Here is a 16,341-nt window from a genome sequence, read left to right on the forward strand (position 1 = left end):
ATATAAGAATTACAATGTTGAATCAAATTTTTCCCACTTCTATGTTTATAGTATCTAATGCATATACAAGTCACATAATTTGAGGCATAAATTTTTCTAATCTTTCAGTTATACTTTCATTTGTACATTTTCCTTTATGTAGTCATTGTAAAGTATATTTACAAAGTATTTAAATTAAAAGAAGTTATGGTTATTTATTTTTATTTGTTTTTTATTTTTTTCAAGGCGGGGGAGGGGCAGAGGGAGAAGGAGAAAGAGAATCTTACGCAGACGCCACACCCATTGCAGGCCCAGATGCTGGCCTTGATCTCACAGCCCTGAGCTGGAATCAAGAGTCAATCACTTAACTAAGCCATTTAGGTGCCCTAAGAAGTAACGTTTATTTTTAATAATAAGATAAATATAATGTGAAGGAAGAAAAGCAGAATATAACATTGTCCACACAGTGTGATAGCTGTTATGTTTAAAAAAAAGTCAATGAAGATCAATAAAGTTTTTTCCAGAAATAGAAAAAAATCCATCCTAAAATTCATATAAAATCTCAAAAAATGCTGAATAGCCAAATAGCCAAAACAATGTTGAAAAAGAACAATGTTGGAGATCTCTCACTTCCTAATTCTAAAACTTTCTACAAAGCTACACTTGTCAAAACAGTGTGTGGTACTGGCATAAAGACAGATATCCAGACCAATGAAATAGCAGAGATAGCCCAGAAATAAACCTTCATTATATGGTCAAATGATTTTTGAAAAGGATGTCAAGACCATTTAATGGGGGAAAGAACAATCTTTTCAATAAATGGCACTGGAAAAACTGGATATGCATGTGCAAAATAATAAAGTTGGACCCTTACCTTACACCATTAAAAAAACCAACTCGGGGCACCTGGGTGGCTCAGTGGGTTAAAGCCTCTGCCTTTGGCTCAGGTCATGATCCCAGGGTCCTGGGATCGAGCCCCACATCAGGCTCTCTGCTCAGCAAGGAGCCTGCTTCCCCTCCTCTCTCTGCCTGCCTCTCTGCCTGCTTGTGATCTCTGTCAAATAAATAAATAAAAATCTTAAAAAAAAAAAAAACTTCAAAAACATAGAGCCTAAAACTATAAAAGCCTTAGAAAAAAAAAACAGAGGAAAATCTTTATGATACTGAATTTTGCAGTGATTTCCTGGGTATGATCTCAAAAGCACAGATAAGAAACAAACAAACAAACAAAAAAAAACAAATAAATTGAACTACATAAAATTTTAAAAACTTCTGTGCATCAAAGGTCATATTAAACAGAGTGAAAAGGAAACCCATGGAACAGAAAAATATTTGCCAATCATTTATCTGATAAAGAGTTAATATCCAGAATATATAAAGAATTCATACCACTCAACAGTAAAAATACAAACAACCTAATTTAATCAATAGCAAAGGGCTTGAACAGACATTTCTTGAAAGAAGATATACAAATGGTCAATAAGCACATGAAAAGATGCTCATTATCACTAGTAGGGAATGCAAATAAAAATCACGATGAGAAACCACTTCACACCCACAGGGATGGCTACATGACAGAAAGAAAGAAAGAAAGAAAGAAAGAAAGAAAGAAAGAAAGAAAGAAAAAGAAGTATTGGCCATGATGTGGAAAACTGGAATCTTAGCACACTGTTGGTGGGAACAGAAAATGGTACAACTGCTATGGAAGACATGGTATTTCCAGAAAAATTAAAAATAGAATTATCATATGATCCAGGAATCCCACTTCTGAGAACATGTCCAAAATAACCCTAAGCAGGAACTTTCAGGGACGTCTGTATCCCATGTTCATAACAGCACTATTTACAGTAACCAAAAGGTGGAAGGAACTTATGGCCCCGTCAGCAGATAAATAAACAAAATGTGGTATATACATAAATGGAATATTATTCAGCCTTAAAAAGGAAATTTTGACACATGCTATTTGAGGACATTATACAAAGTGAAATAAGCCAGTCACTAAAAGACAAATATTGCAAGACGCTACTTACATGAAGGTACCTCGAGACATCAAATTCATAGTGACAGACAGTAGAATGGTGTTTGCAAGGGTAGAGCGAAGGGAGGGAATGAGAAACTATGGTTTGATGGTACAGAGTTTCAGTTTTGCAAGATGAAAAGAATTCTGTGGATAGATGGGAGTGATGGGGTACGAGAGTGTGAATGTAAATTAGCACCACTCTACTGTACACTTAAAATGATTATGATGGCAAACTTTATGTGCACCTCACCATAATTTTTAAAAATGGCAGAAACATAATCAGAAAAAAATACACCAAAATATTAAGAGTCTTGGCTCTCAGTGATACTTTTCAATTATTTTCCCCTTCTTTTCATAATTTCTACAATGACTATGTGTAGCTATATAATGAGGAAAAGGAATTAATTCAAAAGCCTCATATGAAAACACCCCAAATAGATTTTCATAGATTCTGATCCATTTCTAATTTAGAACTTTCTAGTTTAAAATAATACTGAACACAGAGGACTTTATTATAAGAAGAGAATGAACAGAATAAGGGATAATCTCTACTCTTTATTTCCTGCATTATGTCATAGGCATTGTTGCATGATTGCTCCTTGAAACATCTAGATAAGAGAATAGAGGAAACTCATGTTCCCGAGTCCCAAACTTCTCTCTTAAAATTTTCAGATGCATATTTCCAACTGTTTATTGGATATCTGCACTTGGATACCCAATAAGCATCACATTCTCAACATGTCCACTTTGAACTCCAAATGGGTCTCAGCTAAGGTCTCTACCTTTCCGGGAAAGTGAAATAAAGGGCCAGGTCTTAGTTGAGCTGTGCATTCAAAACAGGCTGAATGGGAGCAGATAGGGTGACCTGAAGGGATATATATATATTTTTTTTTCTTACAAATTTTTATTTAAATTCTAGTTAGTTAATGTACAGTGCAATATTGGTTTCAGGAATAGAATTCAGTGATTCATCACTTACATACAATACCCAGTGTTCATCATAACAAGTGCCCTCTTTCATATCCATCACTCAACTAGTCCATCCCCCGACCCACTGCCTTTCATCAATCCTCAGTTTGTTCTCTACCATTAAGAGTCTCTTATGGTTTGTCCCCCCACCCCACTCTTTTTTTTTTTCCCCTCTCTGAAGGGATATATCTTTCGGAGAAAACTTGGCCAGGGGGAACTCCCTAATTCCTTCATGTTCCCTCAGACTTTCACACATTGTGTATGTGCAGCTGTGGTCAAAAAGCTTTTCCTTGACAACTGTGATCTGGGGAAAGACCGTGTTGAGATACTGTAAGACTTCTGTAATCTATGTTGCATAATAATTAGTGCTTTTCTTTTCTTTCACTGTAACTTGCTTTTTCATACATGGCAGCTTCTGGCTTGCAAGTGAAAGGTATTACCAGTCTACTGGATGTCTTCCAGTAGCCTCCATCACAAAGTATTTAAGTCACGAAAATCTTGAAGATTGTACCATAGTGGTCTCTGATGTATTTTTAACCATCTAAGCCACCACCTCTGATGTATTTTTAAAGATCTAAATTTTTTTTTTTTAGGATTTTATTTATTTATTTGACAGATGCAGAATACAAGCAGGCAGAGAGGCAGGCAGAGAGAGAGGGGGAAGCAGGCTCCCTGCCGAGCAGAGAGCCCGATGTGGGGCTCGATCCCAGGACCCTGGGATCATGACCCGAGCTGAAGGCAGAGGCTTTAACCCACTGAGACACCTAGGTGCCCCTAAAGATCTAGATTTTTTGAAACATTTCATTATAATGAGCACAAAATGATGTTATTTTAAAATGTGGAGAAAAAAATGTGGTAAAAAGGAAAATAAGAATTACCCAAAGTACCACTAAGACATAAGCACTATAAACATTTTGATATCATTGTTTCTTTGCATAGTTATATGTTTATGTAAATATTTTATTATATATACATATATCTTCATATTTATAATAAAGTATTTAAAAGTGTAAGTTTTCAAAATTAAACTAAGTATTCTTTGACAATTACTGAGCAGTCTGATTTTTGCTTCTCAATTGAAGTAGCTAGGCGTAGTCAGAAGTGATTTAACCAAACATTGTGACACTGTACATATATTAGTGGCACTTCCTTTCCACTCAAGTTGTATGGTTAACTTAGGGATGCTTTTTGCATGTATTATCTTCTGCTTTTCTTTCAGCCTTACTTTAGAACTAGACAGTCTCACCTCTTTGCCTCCCTCTTTAATCCCACCTAACACAAATGATGAATCCCAGTAACCACACTTCGTCAGTGGTGTATTCACCTTTATCACACCTTATCTAAGGAAAAGGTCCCTCATATTGTGTCTAGGACAGGCATGATGCAGATATAGCAGGATGGAAGAGACTGGAGTAGGGCCAGAACCTCCTTGAAGGGCGGACACATCTGTAGCTACTATAGACACAAATGAGGAAAATCTTGTCTGACAAGTATGTCATCTCACACAAAAGAGCTATTGTCAGATTAAAAAAAAAAATTAGAAGACACATTTTGCAGGGTTCACAACTTGTCAAATGTCTCAACCTTCTACTGCCTCTAGTTGAGTAGACATCATTATGTGTGTGTGGGAAAGCAGATGTAATTCTTCAAGTGTTGAGTTGATGGATTTTTTTTTAAAGATTTTATTTATTTTATTTGAGAGAGAGACAGTGAGAGAGAACATGAGTGAGGAGAAGGGCAGAGAGAGAAGCAGACTCCCCGTGGAGCTGGGAGCCCGATGCGGGACTCGATCCTCGGACTCCGGGATCATGACCTGGGCCGAAGGCAGTTGTCCAACCAACTGAGCCACCCAGGCGTCCCGAGTTGATGGATTTTTTAAAAAAATTTAATTCTGGAGAAAAATGATGTCCTTTGTGAGCTAGAGAACTTTAAGTTGTGGTAAGTCTCATTTAAACAAAAGAAATCGGGCAGAGAAGTAGGAATCCATGAAATTTTACTTATATAGCAAATCCATATTGGGTATCTACAATGTGTCATGCATTGGGCTAGGTAATGGGAATTCAGAGATAAAAGTTACAGACTTAGTTTTCCAAAATGGTTACTGCAAAAAAGTTCTGGGGTAGAAGAATGCTCTGGGCCCTTGGAAATATCTTGTCCAACAGGACAAAGGCTAGAGGCTGAGGAGATCAGGATATACTGTGTGATCTTGAGGGCCTAAACCAGGAATACGTAGATACGGGTAGTTTCCAAAGACATTTAAGAAATGGAATCAATGTCACTTCAAAATTGATTAGATATTATTGATTAAGAAATAAGGGGTCTATGAGAGCCCCAAGTGTTTAGCTTGAGCAAGTACATGGCTTTTAGTGCCAGATATCAATATAAAAAAATATTCATGGAGGTGGTAAATAAATCCAGTGTTGAAAATGTTTGATGTGAGATGCCTGTGGGATGTAGAATACAGATACTAATAGAAGTTTACACCTGGATGTGAGTCCAGAACTCTGGAAGAAGAACCGCAGGACCTTTAGTGAAAACTGGTACACGTGCAGCAACAGGCATTCATTCAACGTGAACACGCAAGAGAGAGAGGAGGCAGAGAGCACAATGCAGTATATGATGGGGGCAGAGAAAGAGCATATAAAAAGGAAGTGCAGCCAGAGAAGTAGGAAAGAAGTCAGAAATGCACAGTGATATGGAAACCAAAAAAAGAAAATACACACAAGTCAACAGTGTCAAAATTGCAAAGACAGAGAAAAATGAAGTCTAAAAATCACCTTTGGATTTAAGTAAAGTAATGAGAGGTCATTTTACTGAGTGGATATATACTTAAAGAATATGCTTCCAGAAGTCCTGAAGGAGGGGTGCCTGGGTGGCTCAGTCATTAAGCATCTGCCTTTGGCTCAGGTCATGATCCCTGGGTCCTGGGATCGAGCCCCGCATTGGGCTCCCTGCTCTGCGGGAAGCCTGCCTCCCCCCCTCCCAAACCCCCCGCTTGTATTCCCTCTCTCCCTGTGTCTCTCTCTGTCAATAAATAAACAAAATCTTAAAAAAAAAAAAAAAAGTCCTGAAGGAGAGCTACAAAGATGAAGTGCTTTGCCACATCGACATTGAGAGGCTGGAGCCTGCAGCCTGGAATTGACTGTGTAGGGGTGTTTCTGTCTGCTTCTTAGCTCCCTTGCAAGCTGTGCCTTTAGAAGCTCCACCTAGTTCCTGGTATCCTCCACCCACCTCTCTGGCCCACTGGGGAAGAGGGGAGATGGGAGGTGGCAGGGGAATCTGGGCTCAAAAGGCTTCAAATGTTTCTTATTAAAGAACCTGCAACTTTTGGAGATGTGAATCAAACCTGGTTGAGTAATATCTTGGAAGAGATGCTATTCACTCACATTTTATTATCCCTCACAATAACACGGGGCAGGATTTAGGGAAGCAAATTTCTGGGTAGGGATACAGTTATCTTGGAAAATGATGAGCTGCAGCATCCAAACTATAATCAGAGATTAAGTTCTTCTGAAAAAGTGGTCAAATAAAAGGACATGTGATGAGGACTTAAGCGTTTTCTTTTTTATAGAAATGAAAAACACTTATGAACAGACAAGAATTTTGTTGAAATTTTTAAAGTATTTTTTTAGTGCTTATAGTGCACTCATGGGGAATGTATCACAGTACCTAGATATGTTAGGGTTAAGATTCTAAGCGAAGTTTCCTGGGCAAGCCAACGACACAATATACTTTGAGGGGTGCTAGGAGTATATGCAAAGATACAGCAACAATGAATGTTAAGTATAACACATATAGACATAAATGGACAACTCCAGCTTATGGGAATCCGAAAGAATGAGAAACTAATTAGGAAATTATTAGCATGCATATCATGTAAAGTTTCCTTGCCTCTTTCCTTCCTTTTTTCCTTTCTTCAAAAGAATAAGTTGACTGCAGTAAAAACCATGGTTGAGACTGAAGCAATCAATGCAAGAAAAATCAACTGAGAGTAGTATTTCAATGGGTATGTCCATCTATGTTCTCTGACTCTCTATGCCCATTCTCTCTAGCACTGAGACTCAATCCTCTCTTTTTCAGACAGCTAGTTATTTGTATGCCAAATAAAGGAAAGGTAAGATTTATTTTTCAAAGACTGCACAGTTGTTTTTAACTAGGCAGCAGCATAGTTTTATTTAACACATTCTATTAGTTGTGTCAAAAAGTAATACAAGCATGTTATATAATATATATTATATATGTTATATATATTATGTTATATATGTTATATATATTATATATTACTATTTTAGATAGTAATATGAAAAGTCAATATAAAAATAAATATACAGACATAGATAAAGGAAAAGGAACAATTAATTTATCACTGTAAGACAACAACCACTTTTAGAATATTTGTGAATTTATTTCTTTCTATATTTTGTACATGAATTATGTAGTTGTAAGTATAATAGTTAATTGATCCTGAATCTGTTTTTCACTCAATATTTTCTATGCTGGTACTATTCTTCACCTTGTTTTACAGATATACCATAGCCCTCCCCCCCATCCTTGGGGGATACATTCCAAGACCATGGACGCCTGAAGCCATACTGAACCCAATATAAATCGTATTTTTTTCCATATATACATACATAAAGTATATATTTATAAATTAGGCACAGGAAGAGATTAACAGCCATAATAATACAACAGTAATAATAACATACTGTAATAAAACATATGTGAATGTAGTATCTCTCTCAAAATACCTTATTGTACAGGCATACATTTTTTTTTTTTTTGAAAGAGAGACAGAGACAGAGATAGCGACAGAGATAGCAAGAGAGAGAGAGAGGGAGAACGCGTGCACACAAGTATGGAGAAGAAGGAGAAGCAGGCTCCCTGCCCAGCAGGGAGCTCAATGCAGGGCTCGATCCCAGGACCCTGGGATCACAACCAGAGCCGAAGGCACATGTTTAACCGACTGAGCCACCCGGGCACTCCTGTACAGGCATACTTTGAAGATATTTTGGGTTCAGTTCTAGACTACCACCATAAAGTGAATATTGCAATAAAGTGAGTCAAATAAACGTTTTTTGTTTCCCTGTACATATAAAAGTTACGTTTATACTATGATTTAGTCTGTTAAGTGTGGAATAGCATTATGTCTAAAAAATGTACATAGCTTAATGAAAAAATACTTTATTGCTAGAAAATGCTAATCATCATCTGAGCTTCCATAAGTTGTTGTAATCACTCATCACAGATCACCATAGCACACATAACAATAACAACAAAGTTGGAAGCATTTGAAAGAATTATCAAAATGTGACGTTGAGACATGAAGTGAGCAAATGTTCTTGGAAAAACAGCACCGGCAGACTTGCCCCATGCAAGGCTGCCATAAACCTTCTGTTTATAAAAAGCTCAGTGTCCGTAAAGTGCAATAAAGCAATCACAATAAAAAGAGATATGCCTGTACTTTACTCACCATTCTTCTCTTGTGGTGATGTGAGCTGATAAAATGCCTGTGTGAGGAGATAAAGTCAGGTGAACAATGCAGGCATGTGACGAAGCGTCAGAAAAGATCATCTGCTTCTTGGTGGGGGTTGACTGTGGGAAACCAAGACAGTGCAAATGGATAAATGAGGGACTACTGTACTATAATTTGCTTGACCTTTCCCTTTTGTTAGAATGCTTATAATTTGGGTGGGAGGTTGGGGGAACCAGGTGGTGGGTATTGGAGAGGGCACGGATTGCATGGAGCACTGGGTGTGGTGCAAAAACAATGAATACTGTTACGCTGAAAATAAATTTTAAAAATTAAAAAAAAAAGAATGCTTATAATTTGTTGTTACCATAAATACCTTTATTTTTTTTGTGAATTTTCTCCATATTAAGAATTATATCCTCCCTAGAATGGATTCCCTAAAAGATATGACCAATATGATCATTTTTTAAAGGACCATTGGCATACTTCATGATACATTAATGACCCTTGACCTAGATGATGTTCATGGTTCCCTCCTCCTCTCCCACCCTTTAGCCCACACCACCCCTCTCCGCCCTGCAAAGATATCAGTGTGTGGGAAAACAGGCAGAATAGAACTACAGTGTTTATTTGGGGTTGATTCACCCTCTCTCCAATTTTTTTTTTTTTTAGATTTGTTTATTTTAGACAGAGAGAGAGAGCCAGGGAAAGGGCAAAGGGAGAGGGAGAGAATCCTTAGCAGGCTCCACGCTGAGTGCAGAGCCCAGCATGGGCCTGTCCCATGACCCTGAGATCAAGACCTGAGTGGAAATCAAGAGTTGGTTGCCCAAATGACTGAGCCACTCAGATCCCCTATCCTCTCTATGATTCTTGTTTCAAAAAATACTGGTTACCTTCTATATTCCTTCAATTTTATGGCAATTCATGAGGACTGAAGATATGATAAAATGATAAAGCATTTTTTATCAGCTATTTTGTATATCTGTAATTATGAAATTTAACAGATTGTTATTATTAATTGAGCTGCATAATCAAGGACCAGTGGGGTTCAAATTTTACAGTGATTTAGAAAATATCCACTTATCAAACACATTAGTTCAATATTTCCAAAACTTTAGCCATTTACATTCCACCTCCTTAATTTTTACCATGTCTGCATATTACCTGTGAGAGTAATTCCTCATTTCCTTAAAATCGGTAGTAAACACCTCACTTTCTTTTCACTTAACATCTTCCTGAGCAATAATATTCATTAAATCATAAATTTTATGAGCTAATTATTTGGTCTTTAAAATTATTTATTTATTTAGAGAGAGCACATGCAAGCAGGGGGACGGGCAGAGACAGAAGGAGAGAGAGAATCGCAAGCAGACTCTGCCCTGAGTGCAGAGCCTAACACTAGGATTCATCCCACCACCCTGGGAACATGACCTGAGCTGAAATCAAGAGTCAGATGCTTAACCGACTGAGCCACCTAGATGTCCCGAGCTAATTATAGTTTTAATTCACATTAAACCAAAGATAAAACTCAAATTTTCGAAGTTTGGATATGTGCCAGCTGAAATCAGTAGTATGTACACCATACTTCGAGAAAACTGTATTAATATATAACTGATATTAAAGCTATGATCATCTCTTTCTGTTCCTTACACATACAATGGTGGCACCAAATAATATTCTTACTTTTTAATTTGTCTATCTCACAGAACTCTAGAAACACAGGAAACCACAATGTCCTGCAAAAATTGATATCACTGTCAATAACAAGAAACAGACTCACCTATATAGAGAGGCAACAGATACAATAACAAAAATATGGCATGAGTTTACATCAAAAGTTTGAATGCACATTCTTATGAAAATTCTCCAAAACTTAGGTGCTTAAAATTTCAGGAAAACATTTTCAATGAACATTTTATGCTAAAAAGCCATCATCCTCTGAAATAGATTAAGGGACAGTAAAAGTAGTCCGTGTACTGTGTTCAGGGAAAGGGGTCAGTGAAATTCTTTTGGAATGGGAGGAACCACAGAGTTTCAGAAAATATTTTCAAATGAATACACTTATTCTTTTTTTTTTTTTAATTTGACAGAGATCACAGGTAGGCAGAGAGGCAGGCAGAGAGAGAGGAAGGAAAGCAGGCTCCCTGCTGAGCAGAGAGCCCGATGCGGGGCTTGATCCCAGGACGCTGGGATCATGACCTGAGCCGAAAGCAGAGGCTTTAACCCACTGAGCCACCCAGGGGCCCCTGAATACACTTATTCTTAAAGAAAACTCCAGGTTCTAAACCCAAATTTAGATCCCATAGGACTCAAGGGGAGATTGTTAGAGCTTAATATGCCAGGTGTGCTCATTATACAGTATTATTTCATGTGAGCTTTTATAACATCCATCATGATTTACATATGGCTCTAAAAAAATATATATATATATGCATATATATACATATATATATATATATATATATATATATATATATATTTAAAGTAATTATTGGCTCCTTTCTGGAAAGGAATCTATTTAAAGCCCCCTCCCCAGCCAATGTTACAGACAAAACTCATAGGTGTTTATACCTGGCCCTCACTCTTTGTTTTTCTATGTCATGGTACCTTTTATTCTCAGAAAACAGACCCCACTACAAAACATACTCTTCTCTGGCATGACCACAATGCACATCCTGGACAAGCCCTGGAGAGAGCTCCTGGAGATACCTGTCACCTCCCGCTCTACCTGGCAAAGAGTCATGTCACACACACCCCGCCGCATGGGCATAGCTGAAACCCTTACACATCCTTTAAAATCCCTCAAAAAACCCAATCTAATAGAAACTCAGGCTGACATCTCTCTTGACATCTGGCCCTTGTCTTCCCTTGGAGAGTGAATAAACTTTGTCTCCTGCCTGTTGCTCTACTCTTTGTACATTTTTTGCTGCCCCCATCACCAACCACCCTAACATTACTCATGCCAGTGAAGGATACTATAAAATTCTGGTGTCTTGTTAGGGAAGAACTTGAATTCCTTCAACTCCAATTCAAAAGATATTTGAAGTGGAAAGTAAAATTACTGCCAGAATACTTTAAGTGTTTTGTTTCTCTCGAGGCTGCAAGTTGGCAAGAGTTCGGAAGGGGGAGGTGGAAAGAGAGAAGTAAATGATTTTGGTCACTGGATATAAAGACTTGACTTGGCATTTGGTTAAGCTTGGTGTGTCTCTCAGGTGGTAAGTGAACCTACACCCAGCCCTACCCAAAACTGTGCTCACCACACATGTAATCTGCTGACATCCCATGGAGACAGGGGTGCACAGCTCCCGTAGTACAATTACAAATGCTCTATATAGTTCAATACTAAAAATGTTTTCGAGGCAAAGGAGGAAACAGGAGAAACAAAGGAGCGTGGAGACTATGCTGAAGTATCATGTGTAGACTTGAACAGCAGCAGTGATTATGTGTAAGGAATTTAAAAGGTTCTTAACAATGAAGTATCAGCCAAAAGCAGAGATTGCTTCTCATAAAAGCACTAGCTGCACTAAGTAAAAAGAAAAGAAAAGGCAGAGGGAGCTAGAAGCAAATATTACAGTGGTGCCATTATGTTGCCACACAAATCCCCTCCTTTCTGCCCACCTGCAAGTCCCAACCTATTCTAAAGCTCATAATTTGTGGCTTTCCAAATGAGTCTTAGAGCCCTAATTCCAAATGATAAAATTTGTTAATGAAAAGACTCCTTTGCATAAAGCATGAAGTAATTTAATTTTTCTAGCTGCTTTCTGTCTATATAATGCTTCACCACACCCAGAATTCCCGTCAGTTCTTCCCAAACAAAAAGAATAATTCTCCACTCTTATCTGTTTCCTGGCAAAATCACTGAGGTCATTGTACAAGTGATAGTTTCTGTTATGATTACCTAGGTACTCCAGGCAAAAGTCCTGGGGTTAATTTTTCATGTAAGTAATCCCACCTCTCTCTCTCTCTCTTTTTTTTTTAAGGTTTTATTTACTTATTTGACAGAGAGAGAGAGGATGAGAGCAAGCAGAGGGAGAGGCAGGCAGAGGCAGAAGCAGGCTCCCCGCTGAACAGGGAAGCCCAATGTGGGGCTTGACCCCAGGACCCTGGGATCATGACCTGAGCCAAAGGCAGCCGCTTAACTGACTGAGCCACCCAGGTGTCCCAATCCCATCTCTTAATGCTTTAATCAAACACCTCAATTCAGTGACAAAGCCAGATGTTCAATAGCAAGCTACCTGACATAGGGACTTTGTTACTAAAACCTTCTATAAAAAACAAAGCAAAACAAAACAAAAAACCTTCTAAAAAACAGGTTCCTTTTTTCTTTCTCCAGTAACCGGAGTTTGTTGCTCCTTCCCCTTCCCAACCCTCACCCTCTTTCTGTGGCGTTTTTTGGAAGTGCAAGTATTCTTAGAGCTTTAAAGTTATTAAATGTAGATAAGATCAGGAAGTAGAAACAAGGTCACAGTTCAGAAAAAATACTTTCTTATACATTATGCCATCTTTTGTATCCACATCTACTGTGTTTTGTCATTTAAAGGCTGATACTCACCTTTGTCTCGAAGTAGAGGATAAACACTTTTAAGACCAGCAAATCTGACTCTGAAAAAGGTTAATTTTAGTGGAATCTCCCTGAAATACACTGTTTCTCATAAACAGCCTCGGTTTCAGGAAGTAGGAATTTGAAAGAAAACAGTCTGTCACTGTCCCAGAATCTGATTGTGTAATTCAACTCTGGGACTTCCAGCAGTTTTGCATCGTAAGACACACCCCTTTAGGGATGGCTTTGGTGAGAGGTATTCTGGGAGTTGTATTACTACAGAGAAGTTTCCTCTTTTAAACGAAGTGCAAGGAAACTCCTTATTTGAATGAAGTCAGGATGGAGTCCGTTGCCTGAGGGCCAAGGAAAAAGAAGGTCAGTAAGAAACAATGAACATGACGTTGTTTTTGATCTATTATCAAAAAACAAACTCATGTTAGGACTCCATTTCAAAGTGGGGGTTGTCAACAGTACTAAAAGGTGCCCGGAAGTGACAAAGGATGAGGACATGAAGTGTCCACTAGCTTGGCAAGTAGGTCAAAGATTGCTTTAACAAGTACAAATTCAGTAAAGTGGTGGCAGAAAGCAGGAGGAATATTTTTAAATCCTAAGAAGATAACTAAGTAGCGTAGAAAGAGAGTCTTTCCATCTTGGATTAGGTAAGTCTTTCCATCCTAGGTTACATAAAGTGTGCACATGGAGCCCATATTCAGAAGGGGTTACACTTCTGAAGTTACTTCTGGGTTGGAGAAAGATGATCTGAAGACTAACTTCACCCTTTTATTATATCCTATAATTCAATATATAATAAACTTGAGGGCCACCAAACAGCAAGGAATAGTGATATTTCTATGGTGTTAATGGCCAGAATGTTAACTCTGGAAATTTTTCCCCTGAATTATGCACTTAGTTGGCAGCACAATTCTGGTAAACATAAACAGAAAACTAGAGATGGAGGCCAGATGGAGAACTTATTCCAGGTATGGCATTTCTCTAAGGCAATGTTTTCTTTTTTTAAATGAGAAAATAAGGGGCTCCTGGGTGGCTCAGAGGGTTAAGCTTCTGCCTTCAGCTCAGGTCATGATCCCAGGGTCCTGGGATCAAGCCCCGCATTGGGCTTTCTGCTCAGCGGGGAGCATGCTTCCCCCTCTCTTTCTCTGCCTGCCTTTCTGTCTACTTGTGATCTCTCTCTGTCAAATAAATAAAATATTTTTTAAAAAATGAGAAAATAAAAGTATTGTGTTATACATTATTTAATGTATAGCTTCTGATCTCTCAGTAGTATAAAATGTTATTTGCTAGAATGCTAGTGATTCCTTAGATTCCTAAGCACTAACAAATGTCATGTAAATACGTAAGTATAATATTAAAGGAGACGTGAGGTTTTTGGGTTTTGTTTTAGTTTTTTCCTAAAAATCATACCAGTGAGGAGTGCTATATGACAAAGTTTAGATTCAACAAGGGAAAGATTAAGTTATTTGGTTTGGAGGACATGTGATAGGTAGAAATTATGCACCCCCCCCCCCAAAACTGACCCTTTTCTCCCTGCTTACAAAGCCTCTAGATCTCATAATGGGTTATTAGGACTGGATCTACTGGGGATTCTCATAATCCACTGAGATCCTCTAACAAAAAAACTCTATTAGTAGACTGTTCTATTGTTACATTAAAAAATTACCACAAATTTAGCAGCATAAAGCAGCACCCATTAAATAATCTGTTCCATAGACAAAACATAAAATATTTGTAAATGAAGAAATGTTTTATTTTATTTATTTTTTAAAAAGATTTATTTATTTTTTTTAGAGAGAGAGAGAGAGAGGACATGCACATACACATGCACACAAGCAGGGGGAGGAAGAGGGATGAAGAGATTCACTGATCGATCTCACTACCCTGAGACCAAGACCTAAGCCAAAATCAAGAATGGGCGCCCAACCAACTGAGCCACCCAGGGGCTCCACGAAGATACATTTTAGATGTCAGTAACTGGTATCATAACTAAAAGATGGATGTTAGGTAATATTTAAAAATTTAGAAGAAAAAATAACAAAGGTTCTATGATATAGGAAAACAAGCAAAAAACCTCAGCACCCATCTGTTATTTCTGTTCCCAGCAGTCAGAAGTCTGGGCACATTATAGTTGAGAATGCTGCAATCCTAATCTAAGGCTTGGGTCTCCTTCTAGGCTCGTTCCGATTGTTGGCAGAATTCTAGTTGTAGGACTGAGGTCCTTATTTTCTTGCTAGCTGTTGTCCAGGGACCGCTCTTACCTCTTAGATACCACCAATGGTTCCTTGCCACGTGGTCTCCATAGGCAGTTCCTGGCTAACATGGGCATATGTCTCTGCCTTCCTGGAGAGCTCAGTCCCTTTTAAGGATTTATGTGATTAGGTCCAGCCCAGCTAGATAATTTCCCTTTGGATTATCTCAAAGACAAATGATTAGAAACCTAGTTGTAGGAGTGATATCCCACCATAGTCACAGGTTCTGTCCACACTCAAGGGCAGGAGGTTATATAAATTACGTACACCAGTGGGTGGGTATGTTGGGGGCTATCTTACCACAGAACTTTCCCACAACTACCTTCAGGGAGGAGCAGAACAGATGGCCCCAAACAGGCTGACTCCTCCTCCTTCACCTTCCGGTGCCCTGCCTTTACAGGCTTTAATTTTCATCTCACCATCTGACCACTCTCTTGAGAACCTGAATTCTATTGTAGTCTTCTATCTTATGAGAAATACTGAGGCATTAGAGCATTGAAACCTGTCTCCTGGGAGATTCCTCTTACTTGGTTCTTCTTTTAAAAGCTGATTTTTTTTGAGTGTGTAACCACAATGCATGCAAATAAGAAAAATTCTGAACAGCATGAAAAAGTACATAATGAAAAATATCTCCCCACATAGATCTTCTGCATTCTCTCCCCTAAATTCTTCTTCTCAGATTAATTATTCTGTTTCTTGGATTTCTTTGCCGATAGTTCATTCATTTACAGACAGATTTTTTGTTTGTTTGTTTGTTTGTTGTTTATTCTACAAATGGCAGCATCTTTGTTCAGCACTTTGGCTTTTTTCTTTAGTAGTGCATCTGGCAAATCTTTCCACATAGATCTAAGTTGTTCGGGTTAATTGTAGTCACGTGACTCCAGCAATAGGGAGGAGGAAGAGAAGTCCACATTAGCTTTCCTTTGTCCCAATCCCAACACTTCGGGCTTCCACTTGTCTCCCATTTAGAGAATAATGGAAAAAGAGTTAAATGAGAAATTTCAAGTAATTTTGAGTATTTTCACCAGTTGGTAGAAAACATCAGCCATGAAATGAGGCACTCCTGAGCTGAGTTACCCCAAATCTGAGCATCTGA

General features: G+C 38.2%; 1 protein-coding gene across 4 annotated transcripts in view; it reads right to left on the bottom strand.

Moving 5' to 3' along the window:
• ALPK1 (alpha kinase 1) overlaps positions 1-8,492 on the bottom strand; it is a 112,088-nt gene extending 103,596 nt beyond the window's left edge. For 3 of the 4 annotated variants that reach the window (XM_032859639.1, XM_032859609.1, XM_032859650.1), the window contains exon 1: positions 8,442-8,487. The gene's annotated coding sequence lies outside the window, so the exon portion shown is untranslated. Of the gene's footprint in view, positions 1-8,441 lie in introns of all 4 variants that reach the window. The other variant, XM_032859618.1, reaches the window with a different exon arrangement.
• Between the last annotated feature and the right edge of the window lie 7,849 nt (positions 8,493-16,341).

Source organism: Lontra canadensis, unplaced genomic scaffold, assembly GCF_010015895.1.
Source record: "Lontra canadensis isolate GAN:19392208 unplaced genomic scaffold, GSC_riverotter_1.0 scaffold1, whole genome shotgun sequence".
Taxonomy (NCBI): domain Eukaryota; kingdom Metazoa; phylum Chordata; class Mammalia; order Carnivora; family Mustelidae; genus Lontra; species Lontra canadensis.